The 22,396-nt window shown below is 37.6% G+C and overlaps 1 protein-coding gene across 2 annotated transcripts in view; it reads left to right on the top strand.

The window, feature by feature from the left end:
* TULP4 (TUB like protein 4) overlaps positions 1-22,396 on the top strand; it is a 227,136-nt gene that overhangs the window by 37,372 nt on the left and 167,368 nt on the right. The window lies entirely within an intron of this gene.

Raw genomic sequence — 22,396 nt, 5'->3', positions numbered from 1 at the left:
TAGGTACTATTCTTAGTGCTGGGGTTATGACAGCAAAATATTTCCCATGGGGAATGGGAATTGGCTCTTGACCAGAGGATTTGGTACATCTGGCTCAGGGCCATGCCCACTTGAGGGCTCTGAGTCACTGCCAGAAAACTTTGGTGCTTGGTTAGTCCCAGTTTGAAAGCGATTGATTTATGTTCTTTTATTTTACAATGAAAAAACGGAGACCACAGTAGGCAAGTAATCTGCCTAAGATATGAACCTCAGTTTCCTTGTCTGTAGAATAGGGGTAATACCTACCTCATAGGGGAGCTTTGACATCTACCACAAATGGTCCTGTTCTTCCTTCTCCATCCCTCAGATAGTCACAAATAGTACAGAGACTCAGTCCTCCTGATTTTCAGCCCAAATGCTTTTCTTCTGCTGGTTTGACTCCATGAGATCTTTGTCCAAGCCCATACAGGCTCCCACATTTTCACTATTAATTGTTCTATGATCATTTCATGTGTATTAGTTTTGCTTCCATGGCTAGATTGTGAACTGTTTAATAAGTCCAGGGACCAGATTTTGTGTTTTTATATTAACTTTATATTATCTAGTCTTTGGTTGGTTACTTGATAGGTGTTTTATAGTATTCATTTATTGTGGCTTGATTAAATGTGTAATGCCATTGTTATGAGTTTTTTTATTGTTATAAAAATATTTCTGTTCAGAAAAGTCATTATGATCCTTATGAGAGTTTTGACAAAGCAAAAATAAAATACGTTTGCTGGCCATTTATGAAATAGATGTGTGTATTCTGCTCTCTGTGTGCCTGATGACTGAGATGATTCCTACCTGGTTTTCTGGAGCAGTTTTCTTTACAGTCCAGGACTGCTCATTCATTCGGTGCCAGGCATGTTTATAAGTGCTGCTCACCAAGCTGAGGCTCTCTCTGGTGCTGGAAATTACTGACACCCCGCAACGGCTTCTGTAGCCCTGGGCACATGTTTACAACTGCAGATGTGTCCATTTGTAAGGGCAGGCATTGGGTCATCAGTTAGCTCTGGTCCCTGGCCTCTCTGCCCTCTGCCCCGCCCTCTGCCCCACTGCAAAGCCTCCAAGAACAGGCACGCCCACTTTCTGTGTCTGCGCTGTCCATCTGTTGGCTGAGGGTCAGGCACTCCCGCTTACCATTGGAACCAGGGAGGAATCACTTGGAAGTTATCCCTCCCATAGAACCCATCTGAGGCTGGGCCAGAGCCAGGACTCTTCTCTGTGCAGTTGCTGGCTGCATTTCAGCCATCCATTTGAGCCCTTTCTATATGAAAAACATGAAAGTGCCAGGGGATTATTTTTGCAAGCAAAAAAGATGGCAGCAGATGTGAAAACAGATTTACTCATCATGATGTAAATTGGTGCTTTGTTTTCATTTTTGTTTAACAATAAATAGGTATTCATGAAAATATTTGGCTGTAAAAATTAAGAAAAATAACAAATTGCGATTATCTATTATAATCCAATTCAGTTTCTTTGGAAAGAACTTCAAGTTGCAAGTTAAAAATTTTACTGAAATTTATGTTAGTATTGCAATAAGCTTAGTAAGCTTTAAGAATCCAAAAGACATATTAATATTCAGATTTACTAAAATAATTTGTATCTGTTTTATACACATAAAATAATTTCCAGGAATAAGGAATGTGGTAGTGGAACTAATGTACAGTTGTTTTGCCACATACTTTATTTTTCCCTGTTATTTTTATTTTTCTTCTTTTTTATGAAGGAAAGTATTTATATTTTGTGTTTCCTCTGTGGCCATGACCAGGAGGGTAATTTCTTCACTGCACCTAAATCTGTTTATTCTTGATAATGTGCTAGACCATAACTGGTTTGAGTGTGCTGCGTTGACATTCATCTGTGAAAAAGATCCTGTTTTACTGGTATTCATGCTAAACTTCACTGTGGTGATACCACCTGAACACTGCAAGTGGTCACTGATAGGAGCTTGGGGACATTTTTAGCTACTTTGAAGCTCACATTGTAATGGTATTTATTAAGGGTGCCTAGGTGGCCCAGTCAGTTGAGCATCTGACTCTTGATTGCTTGCTTGCTTGCTTTCTTTCTTTCTTTCTTTCTTTCTTTCTATCTTTCTTCCTTTCTTTCTTTGCTTTTCTTTCTTTCTTTCTTTCTTTTTTTCTTTCTTTCTTTCTTCTTTCTTTTTTCTTTTCTTTTCTTTTCTTTTCTTTTCTTTTCTTTTCTTTTCTTTTCTTTTCTTTTCTTTTCTTTTCTTCTTCTTTCTTTGATTTTATTCATTTACGAGAGACACAGAGAGAAAGGCAGAGACATAGGCAGAGGGAGAAGCAGGCTCCCTCCAGGGAGACTGATGCAGGATTCCATTCTGGGCCTCTGGGATCACGACCTGAGCCGAAGGGAGACGCTCAACCACTGAGCCACCCAGACTTCCCTAACTCTTGGATTTCTTGATTTCAGCTCAGGTCATGATCTCAGGGTCATGAGTTTGAGCTTTGAGTGGAGTTCCCCGCTCAGTGGGGAGTCTGCTTGAGATTCTTTCCCTCTGCCCCTCAGCCCCATATGCATGCATGCCCCCCAAATAAATAAAAAATAAATAAATAAGTATATTAGTAGGTCAAGAGAAATTTTATTTCAAATATAATTATATTTGACATATTTACTATTATGACTATATCAGTGCTGTATCAAGACTAATGTTTAGGTGACTGGAACTTACTAGCCTTTTAAGAACCTCCAAATTTTCAGTTTTTAATGGAAAGATTTCCAAAACATGCAGTTCCCTTTTTAATCAGAGGATAGTGAATATAATAGAACCTGTGATTTACCATTTAGGGTCTTCAATTTATTTTGTGAGTTTGTGAGTGCACAGACTGTTACTCTTGGAAGGGTTTGTATGTTGGGCTTCTTCCTACATTTAATTGTCATTCCCTTAGCAAATATTGAGTTGTTATGTAGGTCTGGAGATTCAGTGAGAAGGCATATTTCCCTCTCTCAGAAGATTCACAGCATGATAGGAAAGATAGATCAGGGCAGAAGTTTTAGGAAGGCAGGCTGGAGGTATACAGGTTTGGGATCCGGACAGATCTGGATTCAAATTACAGGGTGAATGAAGTGTATTAAACTGTGTAGCATTAGTGTGACCAGAGTTGTGCATGCATGACTCTGTTTATCTCTGCCCATGGCAGTGGAAAGACTTCCTGTACTTAACTGGCCTATTAAAAAAAAAATACAATTTATAACATCATTGAGAAAGCATTTTTATTGCTATACAGGATCATTGCTCCTAAGGGAAAACATTTAACACCATATACAAATAAAAGGACTTTTATTAAATTGAACATACATTTGTTGATGTATACACTGTAAAAAAATACCTTGGCATCTAAAAGTCCTTACCCTTAAGTAACGCCCAAGCTAATGAGAAATATAGGGACTCAGATACCTACAGTAGGGTGAACATTTTCTTTAACTTAATTTATTGTAAGGATACAGTATGTAATATATATAACACACAAAATAAATGTCCATTGACTGTTTATATTATCAGTAAATCTTCCAGTTAGTAGTAGGCTATTAGTAGTTAAGTTTTTGGGGAGTCAAAAGTTACATGTGGGTTTTTGACTACATTGGGAGGTTTACTGTAATTATTTTTTCTTTGGGTAATCTGATACTTTTAACTGTGAAGGATAGATAAATCATTGATATGTTGTGATTACTGATATATTTGCATTTCTATCATCTCTTTTATTTTATTCTGTCTTTTCTTTTTCTTCTTTTCAGGAGACTGGTTTGAGATATAGTGTCTTCCCTCAACTTCTTCTCACCTTTGTTTCTGGTCTTTTAGTGATTGCCCTTTAAATTTCATTATGCTTACCTAAACTAGTCAAGTGTGGATCTTCCATCAATTCTGGCAAATCTATGATTATGTTATCAGATCTTTTCCATTTTCTCTTTTATTACCTTTTCGGAATTCCAATTAAATTGTCCTTCATTTCTCTTATTTTCTCCCTTTTTTTTTTTTTAAAGATGTTATTTAAAAAAAAAAATAAAGATGTTATTTACTTATTGGAGAGGGAGAGAGCATGAGTGGGAGTAGGGTGAAGAGCAGAGGGAGAAGGAGAAGCAGACTTCCTGCTGAACAGGGAGCCAGACGTGAGACTATTACAGGAGCCCGGGATCATGACCTGAGCCAAAGTCAGCTGTTTAACCGACTTAGCCATCCAGGCGCCCCTAATTTCTCCTTTATATCTCCATGTCTCTCCCCGCTTCAAAATGTTTCACAGAGTTCTTGAGCTATTAGATCCAGTTCATTTAATGCCCAAGCTGGTGGGAAATACAGGGATTCAGATACCTACAGTATGGCGGAGAATTGAATGAATAACTTAAGAAAGATAGGAAAGTATACTGCCAACATTAAAGAAGTCCACACCCAGTAGGGAGAGGCTGGCAGGGATGTATGGAGTGGGTGTTTTTGAAGAGGCATCTGGAAAGATGGCTAAAATTGGTGGGATTTGGAATGAGCTTTGTAATCAGCAGGATAAGTTTAGGGCTTGGTGTACAAGCAGAAAGGATACTTTGAAAGGAGCATAATTTTTAGAGCTCAAAGGTGGAAGATGGGGGTGGAGTCATTCTGTGAAGAGCCCTAAGTAACAGGCTGGGGAGGGTGTTCTTAGGCAGAGATGAGTTCAGGTGCTGTGATGCATGCTATTCCTTCAATGAACCCAATTTGATCACAATTTTCTTTATATGTCTTTTGATTTAATGCTCAGTTTAGGAATTTTGTATCTTACTAATGAGTGATAATTGCCTTTAATTTTCCATTCTTCCACTCTCCATATTTGATATCAAAGTATAGTAGCCTCATAGAATTAGTTGTGGGTGTTACAACTTCTGTTCTCTGGAGGAGTTTCTGTCATACTGCTGTGGTCTGTTCCTTGAATGTTGGTAGAACTTATCTGTAGAATGTCTGGACCTGCTGTTTTCTTTGTGGGATGATTTTAAACTGAGTCATTTTCTGCAATGGTTATGGAGTAGTTTAGACTTTATCTTTCTTCTTGAGTTAGTTTTGTTAAATTATATTGCCAGGAGTTTGCTTCATATGTTATCAAATTTTTTAATATTAAATTGTTCATGATATTGTTTTATCTTTTTAATCTTCACTATAGGGGATCCCTGGGTGGCTCAGCGGTTTCCCGTCTGCCTTTGGCCCAGAGCACGATCCTGGAGTCCCGGGATCGAGTTCCGCGTTGGGCTCCTGGCATGGAGCCTGTTTCTCCCTCTGCCTGTGTCTCTGCCTCTCTCTCTCTCTCTCTCATAAATAAATAAAAAATAAATCTTAAAAAAAAATCTTCACTATATCTACAGTTATATCCCTTTTCTGTTTACACTATTATTTGTGCTGCTTCTCTTTTGTCTTGCCAGAGGTTTGTGTCTGATTACTTTTTTTTTGAAGAGTCAACATTTGGCTTGGTTTAGCCCCTCTAATGTTACTTTTTTTCTGTATGAGTTTCTGTTTTTATCTTTATCATCTCCTTCCTGCCTGCACTATCTTTTGCTTTATGTTGTAGTTTTTTTTTCTTTTAAGATTTTATTTATTCATACATGAGAGACACATGAGAGATAGAGAGAGAGAGAGAGAGAGAGGCAGAGACACAGGCAGAGGGAGAAGCAGGCTCCATACAGGGAGCCTGACGTGGGACTCGATCCCGGGACTCCAGGATCTCATGCCCTGGGCCGAAGGCTAAACCCCTGAGCCATCTGGGCTGCCCCTGTGCTGTAGTTTTTTTTTTATTTTTATTTTTATTTTTTTTTATTTATTTATGATAGTCACAGAGAGAGAGAGAGAGAGAGGCAGAGACACAGGCAGAGGGAGAAGCAGGCTCCATGCACCAGGAGCCCGAAGTGGGATTCGATCCCGGTTCTCCAGGATCGCGCCCTAGGCCAAAGGCAGGCGCTAAACCGCTGCGCCACCCAGGGATCCCTGTGCTGTAGTTTTTAATTAAACATTTAGCTCCTTAATTTACAACATTTCTTTTTTTTTTTTTTTTTCTGTCATAAGCACTTAAGGAAATAAATTTCCCACAAAGTATACTTTCTGGTCATGTTTTGGTGTATATTAATTAATATTCAGTATTATAAACTTTCCACTATTATTTTTTTCTTTTGTTTCATAAGTTATTTAGAAATGTGTTTCTTAACTTTGTTAAAAAATTTCTGGCATATGGTTTTATAGTTTATATTTTTGTAATCACTATAACTTAATGGTTTTTTGGGGCACTTAATAGCTTTAAGTCATATAATAAGTCTCTGTGATACTTATTCTTTGAAATTTGTTGAGACTGATTTATGTAGTAAATTTTTGTTAATGTTTTCTGTGCTTGGAAAGAATATGCATCCTCTGAATTGGATAGAAGTTTCTATATATGTTCATTTTGACCAAGTTTGTTTGTTTAAAGATTTTATTTATTTTAGAGAGAGCATGCGTGTGAGCAGGGGGAGGGACAGAAAGAGTGAGAGGCAGACTCCCCACTGAGTTCACAAGCCCAAAAGATATGGGGCTTGATCTCACCACTCTGATCATTACCTGAGCCGGAACCAAGAGTCTGACACCCAGATGTTCATATCTTCTGTTGTGATGTTCATATCTTCTGAATGTTTACTTTTTTTTTTTTTTTCAGCTTGGAATTGAGAGGGCAGATGAAAATATGGATTTTTTTTTTGATAAATATAGTATGGTACTGCATGTAGTGTTGTATATAGTACTGTACTGTATATACTGTGCAGTACTATATATATACATTTTTGTATATATGTATATATACATTTATGTATATACACACACACATATATACACACACACATACATTTCTACCATCTCTTTTATTTTATTCTGCCTTTTCTTTTTCTTCTTATTAGGGGACTGATTTGAGATGTAGTATCTTCCACTGACCCCTTCCCACCTTTGTTTCTGGTCTTTTAGTGATTACCCTTTAAATTTCACCATGCTTACCTAAACTAATCACGTGTGAAGTTAATCAGCATTTTAACCGCTCTCTTGAACAGTATGTATAAGGGTCTTGGAGTACTTGATAGCTCTAGATAGAATAAGTTAGGAAGTATTCTCTTTGCTTCTATCACCTGATGAAAGAGGTTACAGAAACTGATATAATTTCTTCTTATGTTTGGTAGAATTCACCAGTGAACCCACCTGGGCCTGGTGCTTTCTCTTTTGCAATGTTCTTAATTACTGATTCCATTTCTTAAATAGGTATAGAACTAGTCAGATTGTTTCTTTTCCTTTTTTTTTTTTTTTAAGATTTATTTATTTATTTCATGAGAGACACAGAGAGAGAGGCAGAGACACAGGCAGAGAGAGAAGCAGGCTCTAAACCACTGAGCCACCCAGGTATCCCAGATTGTTTCTTCTTTTGTATAAGTTTTCACAGATTGTGTCTTTCAAGGAATTAGTTTATATCATCTAGATTATCATATTTGTGGGCATGGAGTTGTTCATAGTAATCCTTGATTATCGTTTTAATGTCCATGGGACCTGTAGTGATGTCCCCTCTTTTACTTCTAATATTAGTAATTTGTGTCTTCTCTCTTTCTCTCTCTTTTTATTTTTTTATTAGCCAGGCTAGAGGCATCAAAATTTTTTTAAGGATTTTATTTGTTTATTAGAGAGAGAGAGAGAGAGAGAGAGAGAGCGCACATGAAGTAGGTAGGGGCAGGGGGAGAGGGAGAAGTAGACTCCTTGCTGAGCAGGGAGCCTGACTTGGGGCTCAAACTCAGGATCCAGGAGATCATGATCTGAGCTGAAGGCAGATGCTTAACTGACTGAGCCACCCAGGTGCTCCTAGAGGCATTCAATTTTATTGATCTTTTTAAAAAAACAAGTTTTTAGTTTTGTTGAGTTTTCTCCATTGATTTACTATTGTTGGTATTCACTAATTTCTGCTCTAATTCATATTATTTCTTTTCTTGTGTTTCCTGTGGATTTAATTTCCTTTTCTTTTTCTAGTTTCCTAAGGTAGAAGCCTAGATGATTGATTTTAGATTATCTTTCATTAATATATGCATCCAATGCTATAACTTTCCCTGTAAGCACTATTTTCACTGCATTTCATAAATTTTAAGTTGTGTTTTCATTTTCATTTAGTTCAGAATATCTTCAAATTTCTATTGAGATGTCTTCTATGATCCATGTGTCACTAGAAATGTATTGTTTAATCTCCAGGTATTTTGAGACTTTCCAGCTTTCTTTTGTTATTTTCTAGTTTAATTTCATTGTAGATTGAGAGCAGAAATTATATGATTTCTATTCTTTGAAATTTGTTGTGATGTGTTTTATGGCCCAGAATGTGGTATATATCATTGAGTGTTCCATGTGAACTTGAGAAGAATGTGTATTCTGGTTTGCTGGGTAAAATAGTCTATAGATGTTTATTATATCTATTTGGTTGATGGTAATGTTGAATTCCAACTGTATCCTTGCTGATTCTCTGCCTGCTGGATGTGTCTATTTCTGATAGAGGGTTTTTGAAGTCTGCAGTATAATAGTGGATTCATCACTTTATCTTTGCAATGTTACCATTTTTGCCTCATGTAATTTGATGCTCTGTTGTTAGGTACATAACACATGATGTCTTTTGGGGGGTTTGATGCTTTATCATTACATTACATAATACCCTTATTTAATGTCCTGGTACCTTCCCTTATTTTGAAGTCTGCTTTGTCTGAGCAGGTACTCTCACTTTCTTTTTATTAGTGTTGGCATGAAATGTTTTTATCCATGTATTTTTAATTTATGTGTGTCTAATATATTTAAAATAAGTTTCTTGTTTGCTTGCTCCACTCTGACAACTGTGTCTTTTAATTGGTACATTTAGACCGTTGATGTTCACAGTGATTATTGATAGTTGCATTAATATTTTCCTATTTCTTACTGTTTTGTATTTGTTGCCCTTGTCCTTTGACCTTGTTTTTTTGGTCTTCCACTCTTTTTCTGTCTTTTATGGTTTTGAGCATTTTATATGATTCTTTTTCCTTTTATTTATTTATTTATTTTTTCTTTTTCCTTTTAGCATATCAGTTATACCTATCTTTACTTTTTTTTAGTGGTTTCCTTAGAGTTTGCTAGTATGTTTATAAGTAACCTAAGTCCACTTTCAAATAACATTTTACTACTTCATGAGTAGTTTTAATACCTTATAATGACAAAGTAATCCTAATTCCTTCCCCGTGTCCCTTGTATCACTGCTGTGATTCATTTCCCTTATAAGTAAGCATATATATTTTTTCACACATACGTAATTGAATGCATTTTTGGTATTAATTATGAACAAACATATCTGTTAAATCAATTAAGAGTATGAAAACTTAAAGTTTTAATTTTACCTTTACTTCTTCTTTCTTTGATTCTCTTTCTTTATGTAGGTTTGAGTTTCTGACCTGTATCACTTTCTTTCTCTGTAAGGAACTTCTTTTAATATTTCTTGTAAGGTATGTCTACTGGTGACAGATTTCCTCAATTTTATTTGTCCGAGAAGTCTTTGTCTTTCACTTTTGGGGGTAAGTTCACAGGGTACAGAATTCTAGGTTAGTGGGTCTTAAGACATTAAATATTTCACTTCACTCTCTTCACTCTCACTTATGTGAGAGAAGTATAGATTTTTCTCTGAGGAGAAGTATAGATTTTATCTTTCTTTATAGGTGAAGTGTTTTTTCCCTTTGGGTTTCCTTCAGGATTTTTTCCTTTATATTTGAATTTATGAAGTTTGAAAGTGATGCCTAGGTATGGCTTTGGGGGGGCATTTTCCCTCCTTGGTGTTCTCTGAGCTTCCGGAATCTCTGCTTTGGTGTCTGACATTAATTTGGCATATAATCCTGGCTTTATTGTTTCAGATATTCCTTCTGTTCCCTTCTCTCTTTCTTCTTCTAGTATTCCTGTATGTGTATGGTATGCCTTTTGTAGCTGTCCCACTATTTTCGGATATGCTGTTTTCTTTCAGTCTTTTTTGTTTGCTTTTGAGTTTTGGTGGTTTCTATCTACTGAGATAGTCTCAAGTAAAGAGATTCCTTCCTCTGCTGTGTCCAGTTCTACAAATAAGCCCATCAAGGGCTTCATTTCTTCATTTCTGTTACAGTGTTTGTTTCCTCAGTGTTTTTGATTGTGGTGTCTCTTTTTTTGTTGCTTTTTCTTTTTCTTTTTTTTTTTTTTTTTTAATTTCCAGGTCTTTGCGTATATTGCTTATCTGTTCTTTTATGCTGTTTTATCTGTTAGAGCCTTTAGTGTATTAATCATTGTTATTTTAACTTTCTGGTCTGATAATTCCAGCCTCTCTGCCATTTCTGAGTCTGGTTATGATGCTTGCTCTGCCTCTTCAAATTTGTTTTTTGTTATTATTATTTTTTTAATATATTTTTTTAAAATTTTATTTATTTATGACAGTCACACACACAGAGAGAGAGAGAGAGAGAGAGAGGCAGAGACATAGGCAGAGGGAGAAGCAGGCTCTGTGCACTGGGAGCCCGACGTGGGATTCCATCCCGGGTCTCCAGGATTGCGCCCTGGGCCAAAGGCAGGCGCCAAACCGCTGCGCCACCCAGGGATCCCCTGTTTTTTGTTATTTAATATGTCTTGTAATTTTCTCTTGATAATGGGATGTGATATACTAGTTAAAAGGGATGATTGTAAATAGGTGGTAAGGTATGGGTGGGGCGAAGCATTCTGTAGTGGTATGATTATATCTGAGTCTGTGTGTGGGTGTGTGAACATATACTTTTTTTTTAATTGTGAAAAATGCATAACAAAATATGCCATCTTAACCATGTCTAAGGTGTATAGTTCAGTAGTGTTAAATATATTCACATTGTTGTGCAGCCAGTCTCTAGAATTATTTCATCTTGTAAAACCGAAACTGTACCCAGTAGACAACAACCTCCCTTTCCTCCCTCCGCCTAACTCCTGGCAGTCACCATTGTACTTTCTGTTTCTGTGAGTTTGACTACTCTAGGTACATTATATAAATGGGATAATTTCTCTTTTTGTGAGTAGTTTGTTTTACTTAGCATAATGCCCTCAAGGTTCATCATATGTCAGAATTTCCTTCCTTTTTAAGGCCAAATAATATGCCTTTATATGTATACGCCTTTATATGTATATGCCATGTTTTATTTATCCATTCATCTGATGGGCCACTGTGGTTCCTTCTTACCTCTTGGCTATTATACATAATGTTTCTGTGAACATGGATGTAGAAATCTCTCTTCAAGGTACTGCTTTCAGTTTTTTGGGGAATATACCTAGAAGTAGAATTGCTGGATCTTATGGTACTCTTCTGAGGAACCTCCATACTATTTTCCATAGCACTTCTACCATTTTGCAGTCCTACCAACAGTACAATTTCTTCACATCCTTGCTGACACTTTTTTTGGGATACTAACCATCCTAATTACTGTGAAGTGATAACTCATTGTAGATATGTGTGTGACCAGATGTCATAATAATGTTCTTTTGAGTTTCTTCAAAATACTGTTTTCTTTTCTGCCATGGTCTTTGTACATGCTATCTCACTTGCATGGATATCTGCCCTTGCTGCTTCCATCCTTTCTTCACGTATTTAACATCTGTTTTTCCATCAGATTACAGTTTCAGAACATTATATTTCTCTTCCTTATGGGATTTTTCATAGCCATAATTATATGGTTAATGCCTAATCTTTACCACTGGACTGCAGGATCCTTGAAGGTAGGACCAGATCTATACTTATAATTGTCTTTAAGGCACCCATCCTAATGCCTGGTATATAATAGCAGCAATGCTAATAATCACTAGTAATGTGTAGCATTTACAGTGTTCCCAATACTATTTTTAAAAATATGCAAAGTACTCAGGGTGCGTGAGTGGCTCAGTCATTTGAGCATGTGACTCTTGATTGCAGCTCAGGTATGATCTCAGGGTCCTGGGATCAAGCCCTGTGTTGGGCTCTGTGCTCAGCATGGAGTTTCCTTGAGTCTCTCTCTCTTCTCCTCTGCCCCTCCCTTTGCTTGTGTGCTCTCTGTCTCTCAAATCTTTAAAAAAATATGTAAAGTACCCTTTTTAGTGTATAGTTCTATGCTTTTTTATTTTTTTTTATTTATTTTTTTTAAATTTATTTTTATTTATTTATTTTTTTTATGATAGTCACACAGAGAGAGAGAGAGGCAGAGACACAGGCAGAGGGAGAAGCAGGCTCCATGCACTGGGAGCCCGACGTGGGATTCGATCCCGGGTCTCCAGGATCGCGCCCTGGGCCAAAGGCAGGCGCTAAACCACTGCGCCACCCAGGGATCCCTATGCTTTCTTTTTTAAAAGTAGGCTGCACACTCAGTGTGGGGCTTGAACTCATGACCCCGAGATCTTCTGCCTGAAGCCAGCTAGGCACTCCCACAGTTACGTCCGTTTTGACAAATGTAAACAGTTGTGTAACCACCCCCATATCAAAACATGGAACAGTTCCATCACTCCCCAAAATTTCTCTGCTTCTTTCTCCCCTTTTCTTCTGAGTTTCTTTTTTTTTCTCAATGTGTTGAGATATATTTGACATACAACATTGTATAAGTTTAAGGTGTATAACACAATATACACTTATATATCACAAAATGATCACCACAGTGGGGTTAACACCTGTATCACCTCACATAATTAACCATTTATTCTTCATGGCGAAAAGATTTACTTTCAACAGTTGTCAAGTATATAACACAGTGTTAAATACACTTACTGTGCTGTGTATTACATCCCCAGAATTTTGACTCTCAATCTTTTAGTGGGCCTTTGCCTCTGGATTGGCTTCACATATTTTTCTGTTTCCCTTATCCCTCTTAGGTGGGATGGGATGGCTGGAATGGGCTGGAGTTGGGTGTTTCTCTCCTCCTAGATCAGTTGGGTTCTGATAAAATCCTGATTGGTTATACCTTGGTTAAGTAGTTTTTCCTAGAAGCAGACCTTGTTAAGAACAGAATGCTGTAGTATATTTCAAAATGATTCCTTTTTCCTTTCCTTTGCTGGAAGCACAGAGGATTTTCCTCTGAAATTTACTGTGAGGTTCTAGTGAGTTCCTGGAGGTAAAACTCGTAAGAGTCTAGGGCCCTGATGGCTGGGTCCTCCTGAAGTTTTTATCTCTCAGACTTGACCACAGTGAACTTCCAGCAGTCTGTCAGTTACAGTTGAGATTTCCCTACCTTCGGGCTGGTTTCCATAGAGGTTGTAGCTTACCCATTTCTGCTCTAATAAATGTAATTCTTCACATTAGCCTTTTGGACTTTACAGTTTTCAGCAAAGTGGTTTGCCCCATGAATCACTTTTCTTACAGATCTAAGAAGAGTTGATTTTTCTGTTTGTTTAGCTTTTTACTTGTTATTAGGACAGAGTGATGATTTCTAGGCTTCTTTTATGACAAATCGGAACCCAGAAATTCAAACCTAAACTCTAAACTTGAATTATTTTAAATTCTGTTTATGTTCATTTCACTTGCTGAAGTCCAAGAGATCTTAATTTGTTGTTTCTACTGACAACTTATGATGACTTCTTTTCTTTTGTATGTTTGGTAATTTTTGATGGTAACTGATTTTTGGTTGAATCTCATCTGTGGGAATCCTTAGGTCCTAAATTGGGAATGTTTTCGTGCAGGCAGATTTGCATTTGCTCCAACTCAGAATCATAGAGTACTAGAAGTCTGAGACAGCATTAGCTTCCTTTGTGGGCTCTGCAGAATGTGTGTGATTTGGTTTTTCCACCTTGAGGTTGGACCAAAGTTTGGGTATCTCATAGGATGACCAGCCTGGTTTGCCCAGGACAGAGGGATTTCCTGGGACATGGGACTTTGAATGTAAAACTAGAACAGTTCTGGGCAAACTGGGATGATGAGAAATCCTAATTCTGATTCCAGTGTTTATATTTGCATTATAATGACATATAATGACATACCAGCATTTAATGATAATTCTGGACATTTATGTGTCTTATATGTACGTTTGCCAGATAACCCTGGCTTTCTTATAGTTTGTTATGTATGTGCCTTCCTTGGAGATTTCTCCTACTTTCCTACAAGCCCAACAAAAAATTTTGTCTGTTGTAATTTACCCAAGATCTAGTAATATAGTTGTGGGCAGGCCCTTCAGAGCATCCTGGAAGTATAACCTGTAATTTTACTTTTACTTACGTTATTGAGAACGTGTTTCCATGTCATTCCATGGTCTTCTACAATATGATTACTAGTGGTTGCATAGTATTCTGTTTTATGTCTGTACCAGCACACTTACTGAATCAATATATATGAAAATGCTGTGTTGGAAATCCTTATAGATAAATCTTTGCACGATTTAACATTATTTTCTTATGAGAAATTTCCAGAAGTAGAATTGCTGAATTAAAAGGCTTGCAACATTTTAAGTCTTTTGAATTATATCGCCAAATTGGTTTCCCATTTCTTTACACCTTATGTGGCACTGGGAATTATCATTTCTTTCAGTCTTTATCATTTTGAGAAATGAAATACTCTCCATTTTTAAGTAAGGCATATGACTTTTGATACTAATAAGCACTATATATGGTACCACAATATTTCGACAACAAGGTTTCAGGTATAGATTCACTCTTAGAAGTATCTGGGTCCCATTCTCATTTGAAACTGGTCATCAAGTGGTTTGTCTTACAGCCTTCATATCCTCCTCTATTAGATGTTCATGTTTTTAGAACTGGCTGTTGGGATGCTTGGGTGGCTCAGCTGTTTCAGCGTCTGCCTTTGGCTCAGGGCGTGGTCCCGGAGTCCCAGGATCGAGTCCCACATCGGCCTCCCTGCGTGGAGTCTGCTTCTCCCTCTGCCTGTGTCTCTGCCTCTCTCTTTCTGTGTCTCTCATGAATAAATAAATAAGATCTTAAAAAAAAAAAAAAGAATTGGCTGTTGAAATCAGGTACAGAAAGTAAATAGGGAGTAGTTTTCCCTGAAAATGTACCTCTTTGCTGTTCTCTGAATACAAACCCCTAGCTTCCTCCCCTGAACTTTTAACTTACATGTGCTTAAGTGCTTGTCAGCCTCAGGCTTTCAAGAGACCCAGGTTCTGAGTGACTGGTGTTGACCCAGGGTCAGTACAGAGAACCTCGCCAGGCAGCATTTATTTCCCTGTTTCTTAGAAGACTGGGGCTCTGTAGCATGCTTGGTGCCTTGTTGGACACTACTTACTTAAATGCAGTACTGATGGGTACTGTAGGTGAGATAAAAATTGGAGTGTAGGAGTTTGTTTTTTAGTAGGTATGATGAATTAAGTAGAAAGATAGCTCTACCTCAGACAGAGAAGACCCTTGCCATGTGAGTTTGCACAGTGCTTTGGTGTATTACATCTAGAGGAACCAGTGCCGTTTTGAACAAGACAGAAGTTTTTTGAGGATTGCATCTCTCAAATTTATGGTTCAAATCAATGGAAAAATGACTGGATATGAATACACTTGTAATAATCATGCATCTTTTGAATAAGCCTGAGCATAACCAGCACACACGTCTTCATGATCTGACTGGCATGTTTTGAGAAGTCAGGGCTGGAAAATGACAACATGATAAATATATTAGATCATGATTGAACTCCATTATCTTTGCAGCGGTGTTGGGAGGTTTTCATGTATGCAGTTGTTCGTATGTAGGTAGCCATGTGACAAGTCACTTCTGAGAGTATCCCTGCCTTAGAAGGCAGTCTTAGAAGGCAAATTTGAACTAGCTTCTAGGCAGCTAATGAAACTAATTAGGAACCAGTTAGAACTGCCTTGGGCTAGGTGGATATTTGTGGGTTCTGGAAGATTCCCCAGGGAATGGAGTGACTGTAATTAGAGGTAGGTCATTGTAGTTACTTTAGTTCAGAAGAAATGTAGAGTTCAGGGTCTGCTACCAGCTGTGGAAAGGGGGCAGCCAGGGAAGAGCATGGGGAGAGCCACCCGGGCAGTAGAGCTGAGTCTGAGATGGTAGACAAGGAGGACGGCAGAGCTGCTGACCTTCAAGTAGAAATTGGGATGGGTTTAATTTCATCATTACTTAGGAATACTCATTTTCCTTTCTTTTTCTTCCATCCCCAAACAACTCTGTAATCAAAAACTTAAGCTTTGGAACATTTTATTCAAAAAATTTTACTGTGTTTTTTTTCTCTGCTTTGTATTCATCTAACATCTATATATTTTGCCTACTGAAATTGACCTTTGCTTCTCATCTCAATCTTCTGTTTAACCAGTCTTTTAAATTTTTATCCTTTAGAATGAAATAGAACGTTGTTCTGAAATTTTATCTCTATTCGTTACTCTTCATATGTGTTTTCTTTGCCAAAGCCTCCTTAGTTTGAGAACTAAATCAGTGTCTTTGGTATTTTATTGGGATTTTCTAGATTGGGAGAGTATGTGGTATATAATACTTTTTAAAAATTCTTACTGATTTAGTTTTTTTCTAAAAATCCCAAAGGATTGGTGCCTAATATAGTTCATAGCTTATTAAACCTTATTGTGAGATATCATCATACATGTTGAATGTGTCTGACATATAGGTCAGAGTAATTACAGAGTGAGCACCCTGTAACCACCACCCCAATCAGAATGTGGACTATTGCCAGCACCCCAGCAACACCCCTGTGTGCGTGCCTCTTCCCATTCACGGTCAGCTCCTGGAGGTCACCACTGTGCTGCTTTATGTTGTATTTTCCTGGCTTTTAAAATTTTAGCTATACTGTCTGTATATGCAGTCTTAGCTGATAAAATTAGTTTCACTTGTTTTGGACTTGATATCAGTGGATTTATATTGTAGGTATTTTTTCATGGGATCTCTTTGCTTAACATTATGTTTGTGAAATTCACCCATTGTTCTGTGGTGTGTTCATTGACATTGCTATATATAGCATTCTCTTGTTTGAATCTGACATATTCTGTCCATTCAGGTTGGTTTCATTATTTTGGCTAATGTAAGAGTTGCTTCTACTACAGCTGTGAATGTCTGTGTGTCTTTCTCAGGGAGTACTGGTGAGGAATGTGTCTAGTGCACACATTCAAGAGTGGAATCCCTGTTTGCAGAGTACTCATGTCTTCAGTAGTCCTAATACTCTGGACTGCTTGCATTCTTAGAACTTTCAGTGAATACATTTCTTTTTTTAAGATTTGTTTATCTATTCACGAGAGACAGAACGAGAGAGAGAGAGAAAGAGAGAGAGAGAGAGAGAGAGAGAGGCAGAGGGAAAAGCAGACTCCCCACAAGGAGCCTGATGCGGAACTTGATCCCAGACCCTGGGATCATGCCCTGAGCCAAAGGCAGATGCTAAACGACTGAGCCACCCAGGCATCCCTAGTGAATATATTTCTGTTAAAATCGTGGCAATGGAAAATATCTTTCCTAATTTATTTTATCTCTGATCTCTAACATTAATGCAGATGATCAAGAAATAAAAGATTTATTTTTCTCCTTACTTCTCCCTCTAGTGAATTTTATCCATGTTGGTAAAAAGTAGAAATCAGAACAAAATAAACTATAGTGAAAATAACTCTATCTGGAAAATAAAGTATCTAATTACAAACAGGGGAGGCAGAGAATGCAGTACAGGGGACTTTTGCATAAAATATTCAATTAAGGTTTGTTGATTGATTAATCTGGGAGTGTCTTATTCCTGCAAGATTTCCTTTCCTAGAGAATGTACCATTCTGTCCCTCAATTGTACTTTTCCGAATTCTGGGACTTTTAATTTGTCATTAAGAACTGGATAGTATGGAAAGTTAGAGTGGGAGTCTTATTCTAAGTTTACAGACTGGTGCCACTGTCAGTAATTCAGTCAGACACACATATTATTTAAAATTGTAATCTCCAAAAAAGCAGGGATGGATTTTTCAGTGATTTATAGGAATAGTCTGAAAATAAGCTGTAATTACCAGAAGCAGGTTGGGTCTGTATTACAGTGTTTAGGGTAAAAAACATAAAGCCAAATTTAGGAGTATTTACTTTCAATCTGTTATTGAAAGACTTTGAGTATTTGCTTTTCTTAATTTACTTGATTTTAAAATGAAGGTAAAATATACGTAGCAAAACTTACCATTTTAATCACTTTCAAGTATACAGCTCAGTGGCCTTAAGGACAGTCACATTATTTGCAGCCATCGCCACTGGCCATCTCTAAAAATTTTTTCATCATCCCAGACTGGAATGCTGTACCCATGAGATAACAGCTCTCCAGCCCTCTCACCCTCAACCCCTGGCGGCTGCCATTCTACTTTTGATCTCTATAAACTTGACTCTTCTAGGTACTTCATAAAAGTGTACTTACAAGATTTGTCCTTATGTGACTGTGACTGCCTTGTTATTTCATTGAGCATAATGTCTTCAGGGTTCATCCATGTTGTAGTGTGTCCAACAGAAAGTTAGTTAGTTAGTTAGTTAGTTAGTTAGTTAGTTAGTTAGTTAGTTTGTTTCTTTCTTTCTTTCGAGAGCATGTGCTTATGTGAGGGGTGGGGAGGGGTGGGGAGGGGTGGGGAGGGGTGGGGAGGGGTGGAGGGAGAGGGAGAAAGAGAATCTTCTGAGGCACTCAGTCTCAACGACCATATGAGATCATGACCTGAGCCTAAATAAAAAGTCAGACACTTAACCGACTGAGCCACCCAGGTGCCCAAGAAAGTTCTTCCTTCTTAAGCCTGAGTCATATTCTATTGTAGGTACAGACCACATTTTGTTTATCTGTTCATCTGTCTGTTGACAGTGGGGTGGCTTCCACTTTGGGATCTTGTGAACATGGTGGTAAAATACTGTTGGAGTCCCTGGTTTCAGTTGAATAGTTGCTTTTTATTCTTTCTGTTTATCTTTCTGTTAATCTATACCAGACCCCTTTTACTTAGGAGTGTAAAAGTAAGAAGCTGATCCTCTCAGAAGCTGATCAGTTATAGCTTCATTTTCTCACCCTCATGAGTAAACAAGACTAAAAGAAGGGAAGTGTGCAACACTGTTGATTTCTGTCAGTGTAGTGCTATAATCGGTGCCAGCCTTTCAGTAATTAAGACATTACAATTGTGATGCTATGTTGTTAGATTTTTGTATCCATTATTCATTGGGGTCATCATAAAGTAATATGACATTTTTTTCTTAAAATAACTGCTTTATTTGTTTAGCCAATATAGTGCTTTATAATTTTGAAAGTTAAGAACCATAGCCACATATATAAAATGAAACACTTATGTCTGTGCTTTTACTACAGAAATTTATCCTACATACTTAAGTATAATAGTTATTTAAGGCTTACATTTTGGAGAGCTAGCGTATATTGGTGGTTTTCAAACTGTCTGGTCTCAGGGCCTCTTCATAGTCTTAAAAATTGTTGGAGACCCACAAGTGCTTTTGTTTATATGTGTGTTAGCTATTGATATTTACACTAGAAAATAAAACTGAGAAATTTTTAAAAATTACTAATTCATTTAAAAATAAACTACTAAATGTTTTAAATAATATGTTTCAAATGAAAAAACTGTATTTTTTAACTAAAAACATTTACTAAGAAGAGTGGCATTATTTTACATTTTGGCAAAATATCTTTAATGTCTTAGTAAAAGATAGCTGGCTTCTCCTATCTTTCTGCATTCAATCTGTTGCAATATGCTGTTTTTGTTAAAATATATGAAGAAAATCTGACCATGCAGATATGTAGTTGGAAAAGGAAGAAATATTTTAATAATCTTTTCAGATAATCTTGGATTTTTTTGCTGCTATATTAAAACTTAACAAGTGGTAATTTTTTAAAGGCTAGTAGTAATGTGGAATTTTAAGTGTAATTGGTGAATTTTTTGTACTTGATTAGATTAAAATCCTTTTGTCTTTCTTGCACCTCAATGGCTTTTTTTTGCTCTAACATAATTTGTGTCATCATGAATTGGTCATTTGGAAAATATTGGTTCACCAAGTTATGTGAATCTTCCAAATACTGACACACTATGGAATATGAAATACAATATAAAAATACACATTTGTTAATGTTGCTTCCAGTCGCATCCAAAATATCTTTAAATCTTGGGGAACTATCAAGCTTATAGTGATAGACAGTGGTTTTCAAACCCAAAATTCTGATTTTAACTTGAGTGCTCAACTTTTCTTTATAGGCAGCAAAAACTGTCAGTTGTTTTCTTAAAGTGACATGCTCCCTTTGTGTTTGAGATAATGTCTGCCAAAAAGACCCACGCCTGAATTACCATAATTTGTCATTCATTCTTTCCAGTAAACATGGTACTCCATGCAAAAAAACATCATTTCAGTTTGTAGTTTAAACTATAGCACAAGTGCTTTTTCCAAGGCCACCCTTGAACTTCAGTAATCAGTAGGGATGCTTTCTGTGCACTTGATGTACACAGACATCTGTGTACTTGAGACACAGAATATTAACCAACCATGTACCATGTTGAGACTTAATACAATTAATAATTTGTCTTACATCAAGAGTATTCTTTTTTGGGGCATTTGGGTGGCTCACTCGGTTAGACGTCTGCCTTTGGCTCAGGTCATGATCCCAGGGTTCTGGAATCGAGCCCCAGGTCCCTCTTTGGCCAGGAGCCTGCTTTTCCTGCTCCCTCTGCTGCTCCTCCCCCTCCTTGTATTCTCTCTCTTTTAAATAAATAAAATCTTAAGAAAAAAGCATATTCTTTTCTTAAAAAGATTTATTGGGGCACCTGGGTGGCTCAGTAGTTGAGCATCTGCCTTTGGCTCAGTGAGATCCCAGGGTTTAGGGATTGAGTCCTACATTGGGCTCCCTTCAGGGAGCCTGCTTCTCCCTCTGCTTGTGTCTCTGCCTCTCTCTCTGTGTCTCTCATGAATAAATAAATAATCTTTTAAAAAAGATTTATTATTTTCTTTATTATTTAAAGATTTCTTATTTATTTTTAAAAAAATTTATTTGAGAGAGAGAGGAAAAAAAAAAAAAAACAAGCCAGGGGGAAGGGCAGAGGGAGAGGGAAAAGCAGACTTCCCCTTGAGCAGGAAGCCTGATACAGGGCTTGATCCTGGGACCCTGTGATCATGACCTGAGCTGAAGGCAGATGCTCCCCCTTATTTATTTATTTTAGAGAGAGAGAGAAAGCACGAATGGGAGGAGCAGAGGGAGTGGGAGAGACTGTCAGGCAGACTCCATGCTGAGACCAGAGCCCTAGGGGGTGCTCAGTCTCACCACCCTGAAGTCTCAATTTGAGCCAAAACCAAGAGTTGGATGCTTAACCACCTGTGCCACCAAGGCACCTCATATTTATTATTTAAGGAGAGAAAGAGACGGGGGTGAAGGACAGGGAGAAGGAGAGAATCTCAAGCAGACTCCCCGTTGAGTGCAACAGGGCTTGATTGCACAACTCTGAGATCATGACTAGAGCCAGAATCAAGATTTGGAGACTCAACTGACTGAGCCACCCAGGCGCCCTTGCATCAAGGGTATTAATTGAAGCTGGCATTTAAAAAAAAAACCCTAATGAGTACTGGTACATTTGGTGCTAATGAGCTCAGTTTGACACACTGTTGCTTTGGCACCATTGATACAATTTTCAATACAGTAAATAATGTCTTAGTGTTACTATGAAAACAATTTTGACCTTATAGATCCCCTAGGAGGATTTCAGGGGATTGACAGCTTACACAGTCATATATAGTGTGGATGCTTTAATAATCATCGATTATGCTGTTAAATAGTTTAAAACCTATGTCTATATAGCTGGGTCTTGAGAAGTTGTGTCTGCTTTTCCCATCTGTGGCTGCCAAGTCAGAACACGGACTAAGGCTATATTATACAATGGTATTAACACTTTAGGAGGAAGAATGTAGTGTTAATTTGAATTTTATAGCATTTGTTTTTACTTTTCTTCCCCCCTCAGGTACAGGTGCTTCCTTGAAAGAATTCCTGAGGGAATTTAGTGGCTTTAATTTATAGGTTCATACAAAATATGTATAATGACTCATCTGAAGTAGAATATCTCAAGGAAATTGTGTAGCTGCTGCTCTACTCCTGCCTGCCTCCTGTAAACTTTTCCTTGAATACCTAGTTTGCACTGAACTCTCTGCCAGGATTGAGAAAGATGGGTTCCCAGCCTCTATGAACATAGGAAAAAAGTGTTTGAATGCAGTGTGATGAGTGCTGTAACAGAAGTTAGTGCAAGGTGCTCTGGGAGGCTTCACAGGACAGGTGCTGTTGTAGGTGGGGTTTAAAAGGAGTGTGTTGGGGCTTGGAAAGGAGTGGAGACATGAAGGAGAGGAAGGACACAGTACTTTGGGGGGGGCAGGGAGTGGCCAGATGCAACAATGTAACACAGGCAAGGCCAGACTTGGAGGCCAGAAAAGAGAAGGGTCTTTTTTGGGTTTGATCTTATAGACCAGATGTTCGCAAAGCA

This window comes from Vulpes vulpes, chromosome 1, assembly GCF_048418805.1.
Source record: "Vulpes vulpes isolate BD-2025 chromosome 1, VulVul3, whole genome shotgun sequence".
NCBI lineage: Eukaryota > Metazoa > Chordata > Mammalia > Carnivora > Canidae > Vulpes > Vulpes vulpes.
The sequence above is the reverse complement of the archived record's forward strand: the minus strand, read 5'-3'. Positions and strand labels throughout refer to the sequence as shown.